Source organism: Macaca fascicularis, chromosome 15, assembly GCF_037993035.2.
Source record: "Macaca fascicularis isolate 582-1 chromosome 15, T2T-MFA8v1.1".
Classification (NCBI taxonomy): Eukaryota; Metazoa; Chordata; class Mammalia; order Primates; family Cercopithecidae; genus Macaca; species Macaca fascicularis.
The window spans coordinates 81,610,058-81,633,003 of record NC_088389.1 but is presented as its reverse complement, the minus strand read 5'-3'; the positions used below and the strand labels follow the sequence as shown (position 1 = coordinate 81,633,003).

The window sequence follows — 22,946 nt, the reverse complement described above, 5'->3', positions numbered from 1 at the left end:
GCAGGTTCTGCATCAGTGGGTCAAACTATTCAGAAAAAAAAACCACAATTAAAAGTAACAATACAATAATAGAAAACAATACAAGTAAAAATACGATATAACAGCTGTTTACATTGTATTCGGTATTTTGAGTGATCTAGAGATGATTTAAAGTATGTGGGAACGTGTGTAGGGTATTCGCAAATACTATGCCATTTTATATATGAGACTTAAAGCATCCTTGGGTTTTGGTATCTGTGGAGAGTCCTGCATTCAATCCTCCAGGAATACTGAGGGACGATGTAATATGTATGGATGTATGGGTGTGTATATGCATGTATGCAAGAATATTTAAGTTAGGGGAGAAGGATACATCTTTCTCGGAGTATAAACCTGTTGCAGATTATTTATGGAAATATTTAAGTCTATTAGTGCACAATCATGGGTTGACTGAGCCATTGAGAGAACTGAATTCTGGTGGATTTATTTTCTTAATTTTTGTATCAGTTTCTGCTTCTGCGCAAGCTTTAAACAATTTGGAAGTGTGATAAGGGTAAACCAGTACTTGTGTTAATTCACAGCTACATGATTATTTGGTGATAATTTTTATTTCCTTATTTATTCTATTTGAATAATCAGTTCTGGGATTTGCTGTGACTTGTAGTTGTGTAACATTTTTTTCTCATGGGGTTATTGTCTTTTTCTTACTGCTTTTTGGGCATTCATTATTTATTTTGCATACTAATATTTTGTATCTTATAAATACCTTGTTCTATAAACCTTGAATAAGGAAAACTGGAATTTCAAAAGTTTGTGAATTTTGGTAGTCATTTTATTATTTTATTCTCAAATGTTTTTGCTTTAAAAGTTTTATATGACAAAGTTTTCCCCACCCTAAAGTCTTTAATCTATTTATAATTTATTTTTGGATGTGATGGTCCACATCATTTACTCAGTATCCACAAAAGCAGCAAGGTTGTTCACTGATCTTCTCCCAGCTTTCTCCCATGAAGCATGGTCATAAAAGAATTCTCATAGCTACCTTCCTGGAAAGTAGATCTTACAACCCTCATTCAGAGAGGTTCTGTCTTGTACCTAGAGTCCAAGAAGAATTTGAACAAACAGTCCTTTCTAATAAGTTTATTTTACCACAGGATCATATGCCTTTGTCCTCCAGTCACACTTTTGCATGACTGTCCATAAAAACACACAGTTTTCCCTGGGTCTTTGGGTCTTCATTTCCAACATCTACTGTGTCATGTAAAACTTTGGTTAAATAAATGTTATATTTTTCTCTTAGTAATTTGTCTTTTATTACTGGGATGTCAGCCATGAACCTTGCTATGGGTAAGGAAAAGATACTACTTTTTATTTCCTACATGTACATATATTTTCATTTCTTTTGGGTATATACTTAGGAGTGAAATTATTGAGTCATATGGTAACTCTTTTTAAGCTTTTGAGGAACTGCCAGACTATTTCCCAAAGCTGCTGCACCATTTTACATTCAGACACTATGAGGGTTTTGATTTTTCCATCTTCTCATCAATACTTGTAATTTTTTGCCCTTTTTGTTATAGCCACCTCAGGGATGTGAAGTGATACCTCATTATGGTTTTTTGTTTGTTCATTTGTTTGAGACAGAGTCTTGCTCTGTCGCCCAGGCCGGAGTACAGTGGCGTGATCTCGATTCACTGCAACCTCTGCCTTCCTGGATACAAGCTATTCTCCTGCCTCAGCCTCCCGAGTAGCTGGGACTACAGGCACGTGCCACCACATGCAGATAATTTTGTATTTTTAGTAGAGATGGGGTTTTGCCATGTTGGCCAGGCTAGTCTCAAATCATTGTGGTTTTGATTTACATTTTCGTGATGGTAAATGATGGTGAGCATCTTTTCATGTATTACTATCTTTGGAGAAATGTCTATTCAAATCCTTTGTGTACATACTGGATCCATTTGTTGAAGAAAATTATTTTTTCCCCACTGAATTGTCTTGATACCATTTTTGCATATCAGTTGACTGTAAATATAAGCGTTCATTTTTGGACCTCAGTTCTATTTATTTGATCTATACATCTGTCCTCCTGCCTATGCCACATTCTCTTGATTTTTGCACATTTGTAGCAAGTTTTGAAATTGGGGTATATGTGTCCTCCATATTTTTTCTTTTTCTGGATTAGCTATTCTGCGTCTGTTATATTTTCATATGAATTTTAGAATTACCATTTTTCAGTTGGGCGCGGTGGCTCAAGCCTGTAATCCCAGCACTTTGGGAGGCCGAGGTGGGTGGATCACGAGGTCAGGAGATTGAGACCATCCTGGCTAACATGGTGAAACCCCGTCTCTACTAAAAATACAAGAAAATTAGCCGGGCGAGGTGGCGGGCGCCTGTAGTCCCAGCTACTCAGGAGGCTGAGGCAGGAGAATGGTGTAAACCCGGGAGGCGGAGCTTGCAGTGAGCTGAGATCGGCCACTGCACTCCAGCCTGGGCGACAGAGCGAGACTCCGTCTCAAAAAAAAAACACTAAAAAAAAAAGAGTTATCTTTTTTCTTCTGGCCAAAAAAGCCATCAGAGAGTTTAATAGAGATTGCCTTGAATAAGTAAATCAGTTTGGGGAGTATTATTATCTCAATAATATTAAGAATCTTCTGATCCATCAACATGTAATGTTTTCCATTTATTTTGGTCTTTTTCAATTTTTTCAGTTGTTTTGTATCTTTCAGGGTATAAATTTGCACTTCTTTGGGTAAATGCATTCTTGAATATTTTATTATTTTTGATGCTATTATAATGGGAACTGTTTTTAATTTTCTCTTCAGGTCATTCATTCATAATGTATAGATACACAATTGAGTTTTGTATACTGATCTTGTATGCTGCAACCTTTCTGAATAGGTTAACTAATTCTGATTTTTTTTTTTTTTAGTTAATTCCTTAAGACTTTCTACATGTCATATCACGACATCTGCAAGTAGACATAGTTTCACTTCTTCCTTTCTAATCTGAGTGCTTTTAATTTCATTTTATTTTATATTTTCCTGCTGGAAATCCTAGTATAGTGTTAAATAGAGAAAGAGTGGATATCCATGTCTTTTCAAATACCTATTTGCCATTTGTTTGTCTTTTGAGAAATGTGTATTCACATCTTTTGTCCCTTTTTAAATCAGATAATTAGATTTTTTTTCACATGGAGTTGTTTGAGTTCCTTATATATTCTGGTTATTAATCCCTTGTCAGATGGATAGTTTGCAGATATTGTCACTTTGTTGATTGCTTTCTTTGCTGTGCAGAAGCTTTTTAACTTGATGTGATCCCATGTGTACATTTTTGCTTTGGTTTCCTGTCCCTGTGGGGTATTACTCAAGAAATCTTTGTGCAGTCCAGTGTCCTGTAGAGTTCCTGCAATGTTTTCTTTTAGTAGCTTCACAGTTTGAGGTCTGACTTAAGTCTTTAATCCATTGTGATTTGAATTTTGTATATGGCAACAGATAGGGGTCTAGTTTCATTCTTCTGCATATGTATATCCAATTTTCCCAGCACCATTAACTGAAGAGACTGTCTTCCCAAATGTATTTTCATGGCACTTTTGTTAACAGTGAGTTTGCTGTAGATGTATCACTGTATTTCTGAGTTCTCTCTTCTGCTCCATTGGTCTATGTGTCTGTTTTTATGACAGTACCATGTCATTTTGGTTATTATAGCTTTGTAATCTAATATGAAGTCAGGTAATGTGATTCCTCCAGTTTTGTTCTTTTTGCTCAGGATAGCTTTGGCTACTCTGGGTCTTTTGTGATTCCATATAATTTTCAGATTTAAAAAAAATCTGCAAAGAATGTCATTAGTATTTTGATAGGGATTGCATAGAATCTGTAGATGGCTTTGGGCAGTATGGACATTTTAACAATATTGATTCTCCCAATCCATGAGCAAGGTATTTCTTTCCTTTTTTTTTTTTTTTTTGTGTGTGTGTGTGTGTGTCCTCTTTAGTTTCTCTCATCCATGTTTTATAGTTTTCACTGTAGAGATCTTTAACTACTTTGGTTAATTCCTAGGTATTTAATTTTATTTGTAGCTATCATAAGTAGGATTACTTTCTTAATTATTTTTTCAGATTGTTCACTGTTGGCCTATAGCAATGCTGCTAATTTTTGTATGTTACTTTTGTATCCTGCAACTTTACTGAATTTGTTTATTCATTCTAATAGGTTTTTGGTGGAGTCTTCAGGTTTTTCCAAATATGAGATTATATCATCAGCAAACAAGGATGATTTGACTATTTCCTTTCCAACTTGGATGCTCTGTCTTTGTCTTGTCTGATTGCTCTAGGGCTTCCAGTACTGTGCTGAATAACAGTGGTTAAAGTGGGTATCCTTGTCATGTTTCAGATTTTAGCATCAAGCTTTCAGCTTTTCCACATTCAGTGTGATACTAGCTTCCAGGTTGTCATTTATGGCTTTTATTGTTTTGAGGTATGTTCCTTCTATATCCAGTTTTTTTGAGAGTTTTTATCATGACACAATGTTGAATTTTATCAAATGCTTTTTCACCATCAATTGAAATGATCATGTGTTTTGTTTTGGCTTTTGTCTTCGAGATGGAGTCTCGCTGTGTCACCCAGGCTGGAGTACAGTGGCACGATCTTGACTCACTGCAACCTCTGCCTCCTGGGTTCAAGTGATTCTCCTGACTCAGCCTCCTGAGTAGCTGGGATTACAGGCATGCACCACCATGCCTGGCTAATGTTTGTATTTTTAGTAGAGACAGGGTTTTGCCATGTTCGCCAGGCTGGTCTCGAACTCCTGACCTCAGATGATCTGCCTGCTTCAGCCTCCCAAAGTGCTGAGATTACAGGCGTGAGCCACCACACCTGGCCAGGTTTTGTTTTTCATTCTGTTGATATGATGTATCTCATGATGTATCCTAATGATTGATTTGCATATGTTAAACCATCCTTGCATCCCTAGGATGAATTCTACATGGTCATGATGAATGATTTTTTGATTTGGTGCTAATATTTTATTGAGGATTTTTGGTATCAGTGTTCATTAGGAATATTGGCCTGTAGTTTCTTTTTTTTGATGTGTCTTCGTCTGACTTTGGTATCAGGGTAATACTGACCTTGTAGAATGAGTTTGAAAGTATTCCTTTCTCTATTCTTCAGAATAGTTTGAGCAGGATTGGGGTTAGTTCTTATTTAAATGTTTGGTAGAATTCAACAGTGAAGCTGGGAGACATATTTTCTGGTAGACTTTTTATTTAAGGCTTCAATCTCATTACTTGTTATTGATCTGTTCAGGTTTTGGATTTATTCATGGTTCTGTCTTAGTAGGTTGTATGTGTCTATCAATTTGTCTATTCTAGATTTTTGAATTTATTAGCATATAGTTGCTCATAGTAGCCATTAATAATCCTTTGAATTTCTGCAGTATCTGTTGTAATGTCTACTTTTTCATCTCTGATTTTGTTTATTTGGGTTTCTTTTTTCCTGAGTTAATCTGGCTAATGTTTTGTCCACTTAGTTTATCTTTCAAAAAACCAACTTTCTTTTCATTGTTCTTTTGTATTGTTTGTTTCAATTTCATTGATTTCTGCTCTGACCTTTATTCTTTCTTTTCTTCTAATAATTTTGCATTTTGTTTGCTCTTGCTTTTCTAGTTCTTTAGGATGCATTATTAGGTTGTTTATTTGTTAGGTGCTTTTTTGATGTAGATGTTTATAGCATAAAATTTGCTTTTAGTACTACTTTCACTGTAGCCCATAGGTTTTGGTATGGTGTGTTTCCATTATCATTTGCTTCTGGGAATTTTTCAGTTTTCTTCTTACTTTCTTCATTGACCTACTGGTCATTCAGGAGCATATTGTTTAATTTCCATGTGATATGTCATTTCCAAAATTTTTCTTGTTACTTGTTTCTAGTTTTATTCCACTGTGCTCAGAGAAGATGGTTGATATAATTTTAGTTTTTTGAATTGTTTACACTTGTTTTGTGGTGAACATATGGCCTATCCTTGAGAATGAGCTACATGCTGAGGAGAAGAATGTGTATTCTGCAGCCATTGGATGAAATGTGGTGTAAATATCTATTAGGTACATTTGGTCTGTAGTGCAGATGAGTCTTGTTTCTTTGTTGATTTATGGTCTGGATTACCTATCCAATGCTGAAGGTGGGGTGTTGAAGCCTCCAGCTCTTATTGTATTGGGGCCTCTCTCTCTTTAGCTATAATAATATTTTCTTTATATATCTTGATGCTCCAGTGTTGGGTGCATGTATATATATTTACATTTGTTACAGTCTTTTGCTGAATTGACCTCTTTAGCATTATATAATGATCTTCTTTATTTCTTTTTATAGTTGTTGTCTTGAAATCTATTTTGTGTGATGGAGGTATAGCTACTTCTGCTCTATTTTGGTTTTCATTTGCATGGAATATATTTTTCACCCTTTTATTTTTGATCTGTATGTATTTTTAGGTTAAGTCCTTCCTTCCTTCCTTCCTTCCTTCCTTCCTTCCTTCCTTCCTTCCTTCCTTCCTTCCTTCCTTCCTTCCTTCCTTCCTTCCGTCCTTCCTTCCGTCCTTCCTTCCGTCCTTCCTTCCGTCCTTCCTTCCCTTTTCTCATGGTCTTGTTCTGTTACCCAGACTGGAGTACAGTGGCATGATCATGGCTCACTTCAGCCTCCACCTCCTAAGCTCAAGCAATCCTCCCACCTCAGCCTCTTGAGTAGCTGAGACTACAGGCATATACCACCATATCTCGCTAATTTTTGTTTTTTAATTTTTTGTAGAGTGAGGTCTTGCTATGTTGCCCAGACTGATCTCAAACTCCTGGGCTCAAGTGACTCTCCTGCCTCTGCCTTCCAAAGTGCTGGGGTTACAGGTGTGCATCACCATGCCTGGTCCCCTGAAGTTTCTTGTGGGCAACAGATGATTGAGTCTTGCTTTTTGAAAAAATATGTACATGGGGAGAGTTTGTTCCATTTGCTTTCGGCATTATTAGTGAGCATTTGTTTCATTTACCTGTAGCATTATTATTGATAAGTAAGGACTTAACTCCTACCATTTGTTATTTTTTGTTTTTTAAGTTTTTGGTTGTTTTGTGGTCTTCTCTTCCATTTTTTCTTCCTTCTGTTTTTCTTTTAGTAAAGGTGATTTTCTCTGGTGGTATGATTTAATTTCTTCTTTATTTTTTATGTATCCATTGTATGTGTCTTGATTTGAGGTTACCATGAGGCTTGCATATACTGTTTTATCACCCATTATTTTAAACTGATTACATCTTAACACTGATTGCATATACACATTAACAAACAATGAGAAAACTAATATAAACTCTAATCTTCATCCTGTTTTGTACCGTTTTGTTCTTTTTATTTATATCTTATTCTACTGTAGTAAGTCTTGAAAGTTGTCACAGTTATTATTTTTGATAGATTTACCTTTTGTTGTTTTTACTCAAGATATGAGTAGTTTACACTACAATTACACTTTTATAATACTCTGTATTTGTCTATATACTTACTCTTGCCAGTGAGCTTTGTTCCTTTGTATGGCTTCTTATTGCTTATTAATGTCGTTTTTAATTTTCTTTCAAATTGAAGAATTTTTTTAGCATTCCTTGTAGGACAGATTTGGTGTTGATGAAATCCCTCAGCTTTTGTTTGTCTGGGAAAGTCTTTGTTTGAAGGATATTTTTGATGGATATACTACTCTATGTTAAAAGTTTTGTTTTTTTTTTTCCTTCAGCACTTTAAATATGTCATGGCACTCTCTACTGGCCTGTAGTTTCCACTTTGCAATCTGCTGCCAGATGTATTAGAGGTCCGTTGTATGTTATTTGTGTGTGTGTGTGTGTGTGCGCTTTTTTTTCTGCTTTCAGTATCCTTTCTTTATCCTTGGCCTTTGGGATTTTGATTATTAAATGCCTTGAGGTAGTTTTCTTTGGGTTACATCTACTTCATGGTCTATAACCTTTTTGTTCTTGGATACTGATATTCTTCCCTAGGTTTGGTATGTTCTCTGATATTTTCTCTTTGAATACATTTTCTAGCCTGACCTTTCTCTACCTCTCTTTAAGGCAAGTAATTCTTAGATTTGCCCTTTTCACTTTATTTTCTCAATCTTGTGTGTGTGCTTCATTCTTTTTACTCATTTTTATTTTGTCTCCTCTGACTGTATTTTCAAACAACCTGTCTTCAGTCTAACTAGTTCTTCTGCTTGATCAGTTCTGCTTTCAAGAGGCTGATGCATTCTTTAATATGTCAGTTACATTTTTCAGTTCCAGAATTTCTGCTTTATTCTTTTTAATAACTTCAATTTATTTTAAAAATGTATCTGTAGGATTCTGAATTCCTTATCTGTGTTATCTTGACTGCACTTCCTCAAAGCAGCTATTTTCAGTTATCTGTCTGAAAGATCACATATCTGTATCTCTCCACAATTTGCCCTTGGTTATTCATTTAGTTCATTTGGTGAGGTCATGTTTTCTTGGATGATTTGATGCTTGTGGATATTCACTGGTATCTGGGCATTGAAGACTTAGGTATCTTTTGCATTCTTTACAGTCTGTGATTGTTTGTACTCATCTTTCTCGGGAAGGCTTTCCTGGTGTTTGAAGGGACTTGGATGTTGTGATCTATGTCTTTGGTCATTGTAACCTTATCTGCATTAGAGGGCACTATAAGCCCAGTAACACTGTGCCTCTTATAGAATTAGAAATACTGCCTTGGTGGTCTTGTGTGATATCCGGGAGAATTTCCTGGATTACTGGGCAGAGACTGTTCTCTTCCCTTACTTTCCCCGAAACAAATGGAATCTTTCTCTGTGATGAGCTGCCTGGATTTAGTGGATGGGTTACACAAGCACCCCTGTGACCACCAACATTGGAAATGAGCTGGGTCATACTTGAAGCTAGTGCAGCACTGGTTCTCACCCAAGGCCCATGGATACCACTATGTGGTTATTGCATGTGTTTACTCAAGGACTAAGGACTCCACAATCAGCAATTTCTTAATCCAGCCAGACCCGTGTCCTTCCCTTCAGTACAGCAAGTTTGCCCTGGCATGTGCAGATAGGCCATCCGGGAGTCAGGGACTGGAGTTGGGAAAAGTAGGAATTTACCTGGTCCTCTATTCCATTACGGTTGAGCTGGTAACCAAGCCTCAATACAAAGTCCTTCCCACTCTTCTCTTCCCTTTCTTCAAGCTGAGAAGTCTCTCCACATGTCTATCACCCAGAAGATGAATCCTGTTGGGACTGGGCCTTTCCCTCAGAGGAGTTTGTTTTTTTCTGGTCCAGGGCATGGTTAGAAATGTTGTTCAGGAGCTAGGTCCAGGAATGGGTGCTTCAGGGCACTCCCTGGTGCCTTATTGTAGTTTGGCTCAGCCGGTGTTTAAGTTGCAAGATGAAGTCCAAGTTGCAAGATGAAGTCCTCTTAATTCTCTCCTCTTCTCTAGCAGAAGGTACGAGTCTCTCATGGAGCTGTGAGCTGCACTGCCTTCACTTAGATGAGGGTGATATAAGTATTCCCTGTGCTGTGCTGGGTGGTATTTTACTAGGTCACATGCACTTCACGTCCACTGGCTCTGAGTCTAGCACTCCACCAAGACTGCCTGGTTGCAATCCTTGTGACCTAGACTGCCTTTCAAGTTTATTTAGGACCTCAGATCATATTAGCTCATTGTGACAGGGCTTGCCTGAACTCAGGTTCTAACTGCTGGGTTGGGAGATTTGCTTCTGGCTAGGGCTGGTCTACATGTTCCCTCTATGGTGCCAGCTGAGTTCTGCCCCATGTTGCTTTCTACTATGACAGAGTAGCACTGAGTTGCAGTGCAAAGTTCCTCAGTCCCTGTGCTCTGCCTCTCCCAAGAACACAATTTCTGTCTCTGCACCATGCAGCTACTGCTGGGGGATACGGAAAGGGTTGTGTGGGTTACTCGAGACTGTCTGTCCTTCCTTCTTCAGTGCCTCTTTCTTTAATATGATGTTAAAACCAGGTACTGTGATTGCTAACCTGAGTTTTGGTTCTTAAGAAGGTACTTTTTTTGTATGTGGATAGTTGTTCAATATGGTGTTTGTGCATGGAGAATGATTGCTTGAGGCTTCTATTTAGCCATCTTGCTCTACCTCCTCCCATCAGGTGTTTTTCATTATGAAGGGAATATTGGATTTTGCCAAATACTTTTACTTTTTTTGCATCTATTGAAATGATCATGTGGTTTCTCTGTTCTTTCTGTCTTTCTTTTTCTTTCTTTTTTTTTTTTGGAGACAGGATCTCACTCTGTCACCCAGGCTAGAGTGTGGTGGCATGACAGAGCTCACTGCAACCTCTGCTTCCCAGGCTCAAGCAATTCTCCAACCTCAGCTTCCGAAGCAGCTGGGGCTACAGGTGTCAGCCACCATGCCTTGCTAATTATTTGTAGAGACATGGTTTTGCCGTGTTGCTTTGGCTGGTCTTGAACTCCTGAGCTCAAAGCGATTCACCTGCCTCAACCTCCCAAAAAGTTGGGATTACAGGTGTAGCCACTGCACCCACCCACCCTTTTCTTTCATTATACTGGTGTGGTGTATTCTATTAATTGATTTTTTTGATGTTAAACCAACCTTACATTATTGATATATCTTTATTTTACACTTGCCTTGGTATCAGGATTATGCTGTCCTTACAGAATGAGTTAGGATGTATTACATCCTCTTCTAGTTGTTATAACAGTTTTAGAGGGTTTGGTATTCTTCTTCAGATGTTGGGTAGAATTCACCAGTGAAGCTACCTGTCCCTGAATTTTTCTTTGTTGGGAGGTTTTGATAAGCGACTCAGTCTCTTCATTTGTTATATTGGTTAAGACTGTTCTTGAGTCAGTTTAGGTAATCCAGGTGTTTCTAGCAATTTGTCCATTTTATCTAAATTATTTAATTTGAAGGAAAATTATTGATAATTATAAATATGTTTAATAATTTATATAAATATGGAATATATACTAAACAAATGGAATCAAAATGTGTCACTATAAAAAGTCAACTAAGAAAATCAATAATAGAGGAAATGAAGGACAAAAATGCTGTTTTATATATAGAGAAAAAAGTAATAAAATGGCAACTTCCTTATTAATACTTACTCTAACTAATAATCCATTTAATTAGGTATTTAGCATCATGCAAACCTGAACGGACCAGTAATGAATAGCAAGGTTGAGTCAGTAACAAAAAGTCTGCAAACAAACAAAAGCCCAGAATCAGATGGATTCATTGTAATATATCTAATAATTCTTTTTATTATCTTATAATCATTTTCATTTCTTTATAGTTAATAATAGTGTTCTCATGTCATTTCGGATTTTAGTTATTTGCATCCTTTGTTTTTCTTTGGTAGTTTAGCTAAGGGTTTGCAAAATTGAACATTCTTTTGAGGAAATAACCTTTTGCTTTGATTCTCAATTGTTTTTCTATCCCTTCTCCTTTTAAAATTTCAACTCTAATATTTATTATTTATTTTCTTCTATCTTTGAGTTTAGTTTGCTATTCTGTTTCTAGGTTCTCAAGTTACAAACTTAGGATATTAATGAGATATGTCTTTTTAAAACATAGGTGCTTATGGCTGTAAATTTCCTTCTGAGCAACTGTATTTGCTACATGGCGTAGTTGTGGTGTGTTGTGTTTCTTTATATTCACCTCTAAATATTTTGTAATTCCTTTGTGATTTCTTCTTTGATCCATAGGTTCTTTGAGTGTTTTTTGTTTGTTTGTTTGTTTGTTTGTTTTTTTGAGATGGAGTCTCACTCTGTCACCCAGGCTGGAGTGCGGTGATGCAATCTAGGCTCACTGCAAGCTCTGCCTCCCAGGTTCACGCCATTCTCTTGCCTCAGCCTCCCAAGTAGGTGGGACTACAGGTACCTGCCAGCATGCCTGGCTAATTTTTTTGTATTTTTAGTACAGTCGGGATTTCACTGTATTAGCCAGGATGGTCTCTATCTCTTGACCTCGATATCCTCCTTCCTTGGCCCCACAAAGTTCTGGGATTACAGGCATGAGCCACTGCATCTGGCTGAGTGTGTTTTTAAATTTCCACATACTTGTGTATTTTACTTTTTTACTTTTGCTGTTGATTTCTAGCTTCATTCCATTTTATTTAGAGAAGATCCTTTGTGTTATGTTACTGTTTAAAAATTTTTTTGTCAGTTATTTTATGACTTAACTCATGGTGTGTCCTGGTGAATGTTTCATATGTATTTGAGTAGTATGTTTATTCTGCTGTTTTGGGATAGAGTATTTCATATATGCCTTCTAGGTGTATCTAGTATGCAATGTTGTTTAAGCCATGTTTATCATTAATAACCTTCCATGTAGATGCTTTTTCATTAGTTAATGTGGAATACTGAATTTTCAACTATTATTGTAACATTTTCTATTTCTCTGTCAATTCTTTAATTGTTTGTTTTCTATGTTTTGGGGCTCCATTGTTTGGTGCCTACATGTTTATTATTGTTATATCTTCTCGATGAGTTGATTATTAGATCTTTTGTCTCTTGTAACCATTTCTGACTTAAAGTCTCTTCTTTTCTAATATGATTATGTCTACCCCAGCTCTCTTCTGGTTACTATTTGCATGAAATATCTTTTTCCATCACATTCCTTTTAACTTGTTTGTATCTTTGAATTTAAAGTGAGTCTTTTGTAGACAACATATCATTGTAGAATGTTTTCTTTATCCCTTGTGCCAATCTCTTTTTTTCTGACTGGAGAATTTAATTCATTTATATTTAGAGAAATTATTAATGAGGAAGAACTAACTTCTGCCATTTTTTCTTTTTACGGCTATTTATGTCTCTCATTTTCTCCATTATTGCTTTCCTTAGCTGATTTTTTCTATGACAGATTTCGATTTTATTTGTTTAGTATATACGTTATTGATAATTTCTTCGTGCTTACCATGTAGATTGCATATACCTTTCTAAACTTATAGCAGTAAAATTTGAATTGATACAAAGTGTTTTTGATAGCATACAAAACTCTTCTCCTCTACAGCTTTGTCCATCCATTTTATATTATTGTTGTCACAAGTTATATCTTATACATGTGTACTTAATGTATAAGTAGTTTATACATTGTTTATGTAGTTTTTATGTAGTTTATATAGTTTTTATGTGTTTGTTTTTGAAATCATGTAGGAAATATAAAGGATAATTAGAAGCCAACTAGATAATACTGGCTTTTTTATTTGCCCACCTATTTATCTTTACTAGAAGTCTTTATTTGTTCATGTGGATTTGAGTTACTGCCTTGTGTCCTTTCATTTCAATCTGAAGGATTCCATTTAGCATTTCTTGTAGTGCAGGTGAAGTGGTAATGACTTCTCTCAGTTTTTATTTGTAAATGTCTTAATTTCTCCCTAACTTTTCAAGGACAGTTTTTGCTGGATAGAAAATTCAAGGTTAATGTTTGTTTTTTCCATTAGTACATTAAATATGTTATCTCAGTGCCTCTGTACTCTGTGGTTTCTGGCAAGAAATCAGTTTTTACTCTTATTAAGGATTCCATGTATGTGATGAGTCACTTCTTCCTTGCTACTTTGAAGATTCTTTTTTTGTAGGCTGAATTTCACAAGTTTGATTATAATGTATCTCAATAGGAGTCTACTTTGTTGATCTTACTTGGAGTTTATTGAGGTTTTTGGATTTGTAGATTCATGTCCTTCATCACATTTTGGAAGTTTTGGGACATCATTTATTCAAACAGCAATTCTACCATTTTCTTGGTCCCCTCTCTGGTTGAGATTCCCATAATGTGTATGTTGGTCTGCTTGGTGGTGTCCCACTGGTCACTTTTTTTTCTTTTCAGACTCAATAATTTTAGTTGTTCTATCTTCTAGTTATCTAATTACTTTTTGTGCTGAAATCTGCTGCTGAACCCTCTAGTGAATATTTTATTTCAGTTGTATTTTTTAGCTCTAGAATTACTTTTGTGTGTGTGTGTATTCCTTTTTTTCCCTTTCATTGCTATGTAATAATCTATGATTTATGGGGTGTATGTGAGTGTTTGTTACATGCATATAATTTGTAATGATGAAGTCAGGGTATTTGGGTCTCCATCACCTTGAGTATCTATCAGTTGTATGTGTAGGTATCAAGACTATAAAGTTGGTTTGAAATATACGTGATGTTGTTCCCAAGTATAGGAACCTGAGTGTGCTATCAAACACTGGAACTTATTTCTTCCGTCTAACTGCATATTAGTTCCAATAACCAACCTTTATACATCCTCATTCTCCCACTTTCCCTTCCCAGTATATGGTATCTATCACTGTATTCCCAATCACCATGAGATAAGGTTTTTAGCTTACAGATGTGAGTAAAAATATGCAGTATTTGTCTTTCTCTGCCTGACTTATTTAATGTAATGACCTTCAGTTCCATTCATGCTACTTCAAATGGCATGATTTCATTTTTTTAATGTCTAAGTAGTATTCTATTATTTATATATACCACATTTTCTTTATGCATTAGTTTGGTTTGTTTGTGGATACTTAGGTTGATGCCATATCTTTGTTATTATGAATAATGCCACAATAAATGTTCAATTACAGCCACCTATCTCTTTGATATACTGATTTCTTTTCCTTTGGATAGATACCCAGTAGCGGGATTGTGGGATTGTATGGTAGTTCTGTTTGTTTTTTTGAGAAATTTCCATACTGTTTTTCTTAGTTGTTATACTAATTTACATTTTCACCAACAGTGTTTCAGAGTTCTCTTTTTTTTTTTCTTTTTTATTATACTTTAAGTTCTAGGGTACATGTGCACAAAATACAGGTTTGTTACATATGTGTACATGTGCCATGTTGGTGTGCTGCACCCATTAACTCGTCATTTACATTAGGTATATCTCCTAATGCTATCCCTCTCCCCACTTCCCACTCCCCAACAGGCCCTGGTGTGTGATTTTCACCTTCCTGTGTCCAGGTGTTCTCATTGTTCAGTTCCCACCTATGAGTGAGAACATGAGGTGTTTGGTTTGCTGTTCTTGCGATAGTTTGCTGAGAATGATGGTTTCCAGCTGCATCCATTTCCCACAAAGGACACGAACTCATCCTTTTTTATGGCCGCATAGTATTCCATGGTGTATATGTGCCCCATTTTCTTAATCCAGTCCATCATTGATGGACATTTGAGTTGATTCCAAGTCTTTGCTATTTTGAATAGTGCAGCAATAAACATATGTGTACATGTGTCTTTATAGCAGCATGATTTATAATCCTTTGGGTATATACCTAGTAATGGGAGGCCTGGGTCAAATGGTATTTCCAGTTCTAGATCCTTGAGGAATCGCCACACTGTCTTCCACAGTGGTTAAACTAGTTTAAAGTCCCGCAACAGTGTAAAAGGACTTCCTATTTCTCCACATCCTCTCCATCACCTGTTGTTTCCTGACTTTTTAATGATCGCCATTCTAACTGGTGTGAGATGATACCTCATTGTGGTTTTGATTTGCATTTCTCTGATGGCCAGTGATGACGAGCATTTTTTCATGTGTCTGTTGGCTGTATGAATGTCTTCTTTTGAGAAATGTCTGTTCATATCCCTTGCCCACTTTTTGATGGGGTTGTTTGTTTTTTTCTTGTAAATTTGTTTGAGTTCTTTGTAGGTCTATATATTAGCCCTTTGTCAGATGAGTAGATTGCAAAAATTTTCTCCCATTCTGTAGGTTGCCTGTTCACTCTGATGGTAGTTTCTTTTGCTGTGCAGAAGCTCTTTAGTTTAATTAGATCCCATGTGTCAATTTTGGCTTTTGTTGCTGTTGCTTTTGGTGTTTTAGACATGAAGTCCTTGCCCATGCCTATGTGCTGAATGGTATTACCTAGGTTTTCTTCCAGGGTTTTTATGGTTTTACGTGTAACATTTAAGTCTCTAATACATCTTGAATTAATTTTCGTATAAGGAGTAAGGAAAGGATCCAGTTTCAGCTTTCTACTTATGGCTAGCCAATTTTTCCAGCGCCATTTATTAAATAGGGAATCTTTTCCCCATTTCCTGTTTTTGTCAGGTTTGTCAAAGATCAGATGGTTGTAGATGTGTGGTATTATTTCTGAGGACTCTGTTCTGTTCCGTTGGTCTGTATGTCTGTTTTGGTACCAGTACCATGCTGTTTTGGTTACTGTAGCCTTGTAGTATAGTTTGAAGTCAGGTAGCATGATGCCTCCAGCTTTGTTCTTTTGACTTAGGACTGTCTTGGCAATGCGGGCTCTTTTTTTGGTTCCATATGAACTTTAAAGCAGTTTTTTCCAGTTCTGTGAAGAAACTCACTGGTAGCTTGATGGGGATGGCATTGAATCTATAAATAACCTTGGGCAGTATGGCCATTTTCACGATATTGATTCTTCCTATCCATGAGCATGGTATGTTCTTCCATTTGTTTGTGTCCTCTTTTATTTCACTGAGCAGTGGTTTGTAGTTCTCCTTGAAGAGGTAGGTCCTTTACATCCCTTGTAAGTTGGATTCCTAGGTATTTTATTCTCTTTGAAGCAATTGTGAATGGAAGTTCCTTCATGATTTGGCTCTCTGTTTGTCTGTTACTGGTGTATAAGAATGCTTGTGATTTTTGCACATTGATTTTGTATCCTGCGACTTGGCTGAAGTTGCTTATCAGCTTAAGCAGATTTTGAGCTGAGATGATGGGGTTTTCTAAATATACAATCATGTCATCTGCAAACAGGGACAATTTATTTGACTTCTTCTTTTCCTAACTGTATACCCTTGATTTCTTTCTTTTGCCTGGTTGCCCTAGCCAGAACTTCCAACACTATGTTGAATAGGAGTGGTGTGAGAGAGGGCATCTATATCTTGTGCCAGTTTTCAAAGGGAATGCTTCCAGTTTTTGCCCATTCAGTATGATATTGGCTGTGGGTTTGTCATAAATAGCTCTTACTATTTTGAGATACGTTCCATCAATACCAAATTGATTGAGAGTTTTTAGCATGAAGGGCTGTTGAATTTTGTCAAAGGCCTTTTCTGCATCTATTGAGATAATCATGTGGTTTTTGTCTTTGGTTCTGTTTATATGCTGGATTACATTTATTGATTTGCGTATGCTGAACCAGCCTTGCATCCCAGGGATGAAGCCCACTTGATCATGGTGGATAAGCTTTTTGATGTGCTGCTGGATTCAGTTTGCCAGTATTTTATTGAGGATTTTTGCATCGATGTTCATCAGGGATATTGGTCTAAAATTCTCTTTTTTTGTTGTGTGTCTGCCAGGCTTTGGTATCAGGATGATGTTGGCCTCGTAAAATGAGTTAGGGAGGATTCCCTCTTTTTCTGTTGATTGGAATAGTTTCAGAAGGAATGGTACCAGCTCCTCCTTGTACCTCTGGTAGAATTCGGCTGTGAATCCATCTGGTCCTGGACTTTTTGGTTGGTAGGCTATTAATTATTGCCTCAATTTCAGAGCCTGCTATTGGTCTATTCAGGGATTCAACTTCTTCCTGGTTTAGTCTTGGGAGAGTGTAAGTGTCCAGGAAATTATCCATTTCTTCTAGATTTTCTTGTTTGTTTGCGTAGAGGTGTTTATAGTATTCTGTGATGGTAGTTTGTATTTCTGTGGGGTCGGTGGTGATATCCCCTTTATCATTTTTTATTGCATCTATTTGATTCTTCTCTTTTTTCTTTATTAGTCTTGCTAGCTGTCTATCGATTTTGTAGATCTTTTCAAGAAACCAGCTCCTGGATTCATCAGTTTTTTGAAAGGTTTTTTGTGTTTCTGTCTCCTTCAGTTCTGCTCTGATCTTAGTTATTTCTTGCCTTCTGCTAGCTTTTGAATGTGTTTGTTCTTGCTTCTCTGGTTCTTTTAATTGTGATATTAGGGTGTCAAATTTAGATCTTTCCTCCTTTCTCTTGTGGACATTTAGTGCTATAATTTTCCCTCTACACACTGCTTTAAATGTGTCCCAGAGATTCTGGTATGTTGTGTCTTTGTTCTCATTGGTTTCAAAGAACATCTTTATTCCTGCCTTCATTTCATTATGTACCCAGTAGTCATTCAGGAACAAGTTGTTCAGTTTCCATGTAGTTGAGTGGTTTTGATTGAGTTTCTTAATCCTAAGTTCTAGTTTGATTGCACCGTGGTCTAAGAGACAGTTTGTTATAATTTCTGTTGTTTCACATTTGCTGATGAGTGCTTTATTTCCAACCGTGTGGTCAATTTTGGAATAAGTGTGATGTGGTGCTGAGAAGAATGTATATTCTGTTGATTTGGGGTGAAAAGTTCTGTAGATGTCTATTAGGTCTGCTTGGTGCAGAGATGAGTTCGATTCCTGGATATCCTTGTTAACTTTCTGTCTCGTTGATCTGTCTAATGTTGGCAGTGGGGTGTTAAAGTCTCCCAATATTATTGTATGGGAGCCTAAGTCTCTTCATAAGTCTCTAAGTACTTGCTTCATGAATCTGGGTGCTCCTGTAATGGTTGCATATATATTTAGGATAGTTAGCTCTTCTTGTTGAATTGATCCCTTTACCATTATGTAATGGCCTTCTTTGTCTCTTTTGATGTTTTTTGGTTTAAAGTATATATCAGAGACTAGGATTGGAACTCCTGCCTTTTTTTTGTTTTTCATTTACTTGGTAGATCTTTCTCCATCCCTTTATTTTGTGCCTATGTGTGTCTCTGCTCGTGAGATGGGTCTCATGGATACAGCAACCTGATGGGTCTTGACTCTTTATCCAATTTGCTAGCTTGTGTCTTTTAATTCAAGCATTTAGCCCATTTACATTTAAGGTTAATATTGTTATGTGTGAACTTGATCCTGTTATTATGATGTTAGCTGGTTATATTGCTTGTTAGTTGCTGCTGTTTCTTCCTAGCATCAATGGTCTTTACATTTTGGCATGTTTTTGCAGTGGCTGGTACCGGTTGTTCCTTTCCGTGTTTAGTGCTTCCTTCAAGAGCTCTTATAGGGCAGACCTGGTGGTGACAAAATCTCTCAGCATTTGCTCCTCTGGAAAGGATTTTATTTCTCCTTCACTTATGACACTTAGTTTGGCTGGATATGAAATTCTGGGTTGAAAATTGTTTTCTTGAAGAATGTTGAATATTGGCTCCCACTCTCTTCTAGCCAGAAGCTACTCTAGCTTGTAGAGTTTCTGCCAGGAGATCTGCTGTTAGTCTGATGGGCTTTCCTTTGTGGATAACCTGTCCTTTCTCTCTGGCTGCCCTTAACTTTTTTTCCTTCATTTCAAGTTTGGTGAATATGACAATTACGTGTCTTGGAGTTGCTCTTCTTGAGGAGTATCTTTGTGGTGTTCTCTGTATTTCCTGAATTTGAATGTTGGCCTGCCTTGCTAGATTCAGGAAGTTCTCCTGGATGATATCTTGCAGAGTGTTTTCCAACTTGATTTCATTCTCCCCATCTATTTCAGGTACACCAGTCAGACATAGATTTGGTCTTTTCACATAGTCCCATATTTCTTGGAGGTTTGTTCATTTATTTTTGCTTCTTTTCTCTAAACTTCTCTTCTCGCTTCATTTAATTCATTTGATCTTCAATCACTGATACCCTTTATTCCAGTTGATCAAGTCGGTTATTGAAGCTTGTGCATTTGTCATGTAGTTCTCGTGTCATGGTTTTCATCTCTATGAATTAGTTTATGGACTTCTCTGCATTGATTATTCTAGTTAGGCATTCATCAAATCTTCTTTCAATGTTTTTAGTTTCTTTGCACTGGGTTCGTAATTCCTCCTTTAGCTCAGAGAAGTTTGATTGTCTCAAGTCTTCTTCTGTCAACTCGTCAATGTCCTTCTCTGTCCAGCTTTGTTCCGTTTCTTGTGAGGAGCTGTGTTCCTTTGGAGAGGGAGAGGCACTCTGATTTTTAGAATTTCCAGCTTTTCTGTACTGCTTTTTCTCCATCTTTGTAGTTCTGTGTACCTTTGGTCTTTGATGATGGTGACGTAGAGATGGGGTTTTGGTGTGGATGTCCTTTCTCTTCGTTATTTTTCCTTCTAACAGTCAGGACCCTCAGCTGCAAGTCTGTTGGAGTTTGCTCGAGGTCCACTCCAGACCCTGTTTGCCTGGGTATCAGCAGTGGAGGCTGCTGACAAGTGAATATTGCTGAACAGCAAATGTTGCTGTCTGATCATTCCTCTGGAAGCTTCATCTCAGAGGTGTACCCGGCTGTGTGAGGTGTCAGTCTGCCCCTAGTGGGAGATGTCTCCCAGTTAGGCTACTCGGGGGTCAGGGACCCACTTGAGCAGACAATCTGTCTGTTCTCAGATCGGATTCTGTGCTGGGGAAACCACTACTCTCTTCAAAGCTGCCAGACAGAGACATTTAAATCTGGAGAGGTTTCTGCTGCCTTTTGTTTGGCTATGCCCTGTCCCCAGTGGTGGAGTCTACAGAGGCAGGCAGGCCTCCTTGGTGTTCCCTGGGCTCCACCCAGTTCGAGCTTCCTGGCTGCTCTGTTTACCTACTTTAGCCTCAGCAATGGCAGGTGCCCTTCCCCAGCGTCGCTGCCGCCTTGCAGTTAGATCTCAGACTGCTGTGCTAGCCATGAGGGAGGCTCTGTGGGCGTGGGACCCTCAGAGCCAGGCATGGGTGTGCCATTTGCTAAGACTTGGTAAAGCCCAGTATTAGGGTGGGAGTGACCCGATTTTCCAAGTGTTGTATGTCACGGTTTCCCTTGGCTAGGAAAGGGAATTCCCTTCTCCCTGGCGCTTCCAGGGTTAGGTGATGCCTTGCCCTGCTTTGGCTCTTGCTCGTTGAGCTGCACCAACTGTCCTGCCCCCACTGTCCGACACACCCCAGTGAGATGAACCCGGTACCTCAGTTGGAAATGCAGAAATCACCCGTCTTCTGTGTCGCTCATGCTGTGAGCTGGAGGCTGGAGCTGTTCCTATTGGGCCATCTTGGTGCATATCTCAAGAGGTCTCGTATATACACTGTTGCATCCCCACTTGCATCTGTTATTTTCTGTCCCTTTAGTAATAGTCATTCTAACTAGGATGATGTGACATCTCATTATGGTTTTGATTTGCATTTTACTGATGATTAATGATGCTGAGCGTTTTTCATATACCTGTTGGCCATGTGTATATCTTCTCTTGAGAAATGTCCATTCATTTTTTTTGCACATGTTAAAATGTGACTTTTGAAAAACCATTGAGTTCTTTGAGTTCCTTGTAGATTCTAGCTACTAGTCCCCTGTTGACTGAGTAATCTGCAAATATTTTAACTCATTTCAAAGGTTTCTTGCTACTTTGAAGATTGTCTGTTTTTTGTAGACTGAATTTCAACCTATTTTTTCTTTTGCCGTGCAGAAGGTTTTTATTTAATATAGTTCCATTCGTCTATTTTTATTTTTGTTGCCTATTTTTTTGAGTTCTTAGGCATAAAATCTTTGCCTAGACTAATGTCTTGGAGAGTTTTCTCCATGTTTTCTTCTAGCATTTTTACAATTGCATGTATTACAATTAAGCCTTTGCTCCATCTTAAGTTTGTTTGTTATATGGTGAGAGATGTGTCCAGTTTCATTCTTATGCTCATGGTTATCTAGTTTTTCTAGCACCATTTATTGAAGAGGTGCTATCCTATCCTATCCCCAATGTATATTTTTAGTTGCTTTGTTGAAGACCAATCAGCTATGAATTGGTGGATTTACTTCTGGGTTCTATATTTTGTTTCATTCGTCTGTGTGTCTATATTTATGCCAACACCATGCTGTTTCAGTTAATATATCCTTGTAATATATTTTGAAGTGAGGTAGTCTCATACCTTTGGCTTGGTTCTTTTGCTCAGGATTGCTTTGGGTATTCAGGCTCTTTTTTGGTTCCATATCAATTTTAGAATTTTTTTTTCTATTTCTGTGAAAAATGATGTTGGTAATAATAGAGATTGCACTGAATCTAGATTGCTTTGGGCAGTTTGGTCATTTTAACAGTATTAATTCATCTGACCCATGAGTGTGATATGTTTTTATTCTTGTTTGTGTCCTTTTCAATTTCTTTCATGAGTGTTTTTGTTTGTTCGTTTTGTAGATGTCTTAACCCTCCTTGGTTAAATTTAATCCCAGATACTTATTTTTGTTTTTTGTAGCTTTTGGAAGTAGAATTGCTTTTTTGATTTCTTCTTCAGCTATTTCATTACTAATGTATGGAAGTGCTACTTATTTTGTACATGATTTTGTATCCTGCAACTTTTCTGAATTTATTTATCAGTTCTGAGAGTTTTTTTGGTAGAGTCATTAAAAAAAGAAAGATATAAGATCATGTTGTTTGCAAAGAGGGACAGTTTGACTTTCACTTTTTCAAATTGGATGTCTTTTCTGTTGTTTTTTTTCTTTTGCCTGATTGCTCTGACTGGGACTTCCAGTACTGTGTTGACTAGAAGTGGTGAAATTGAGCGTTCTTTTCTTGTTTAAATTAGAGGAAAGATCTTTAATTTTTCCCCATTTAGTGTGATGTTAGCTATGGGTTTGATGTATATGGCCTTTAATATCTGGAGGCATGTTTTTTGTTTCGCTAGTTTGTTGACAGTTTCTATAATAAAGGCGTGTTGAATTTTATCATGCTTTTTCTGTATTAATTGAGATGATCAGATTATTTTTGTCCTTCAGTTTATTGATGGGATGTGTTACATTTGTTGATTTGTGTATATTGAATCATCCCTGCATCCCTGGGACAAATCCCAGTTGAACATATTTGTGTTATGATGTTGACCATTTTTTTGTATGCTTCTTGGCTACTTGTATATCATCTTTGGAGAAATATCTCTTCAAGTCCTTTTGTTGCCTTTTTAATCTGTTGATTGTGTCCTTTGGTGAACAGAAGTTTTCAGTTGTGATGTAGTACCATCTGTATGTTTTTGGCGTAGTCCCAATTTTATGTTTTTGCTTTTTTTGCCTATGCTTTTGGTGTCATTTGCAAGAAATCATTGCCAAATCCAGTATCATGATGTGTTTCCATATGTTGGGAGTTTTCTAGTTTTGGCTT

General features: G+C 37.1%; 1 protein-coding gene across 14 annotated transcripts in view; it reads left to right on the top strand.

Annotated features, from left to right (window-relative positions):
- CNTLN (centlein) overlaps nucleotides 1-22,946 on the top strand; it is a 369,520-nt gene that overhangs the window by 103,756 nt on the left and 242,818 nt on the right. The gene's annotated exons all lie outside the window — the stretch shown is intronic.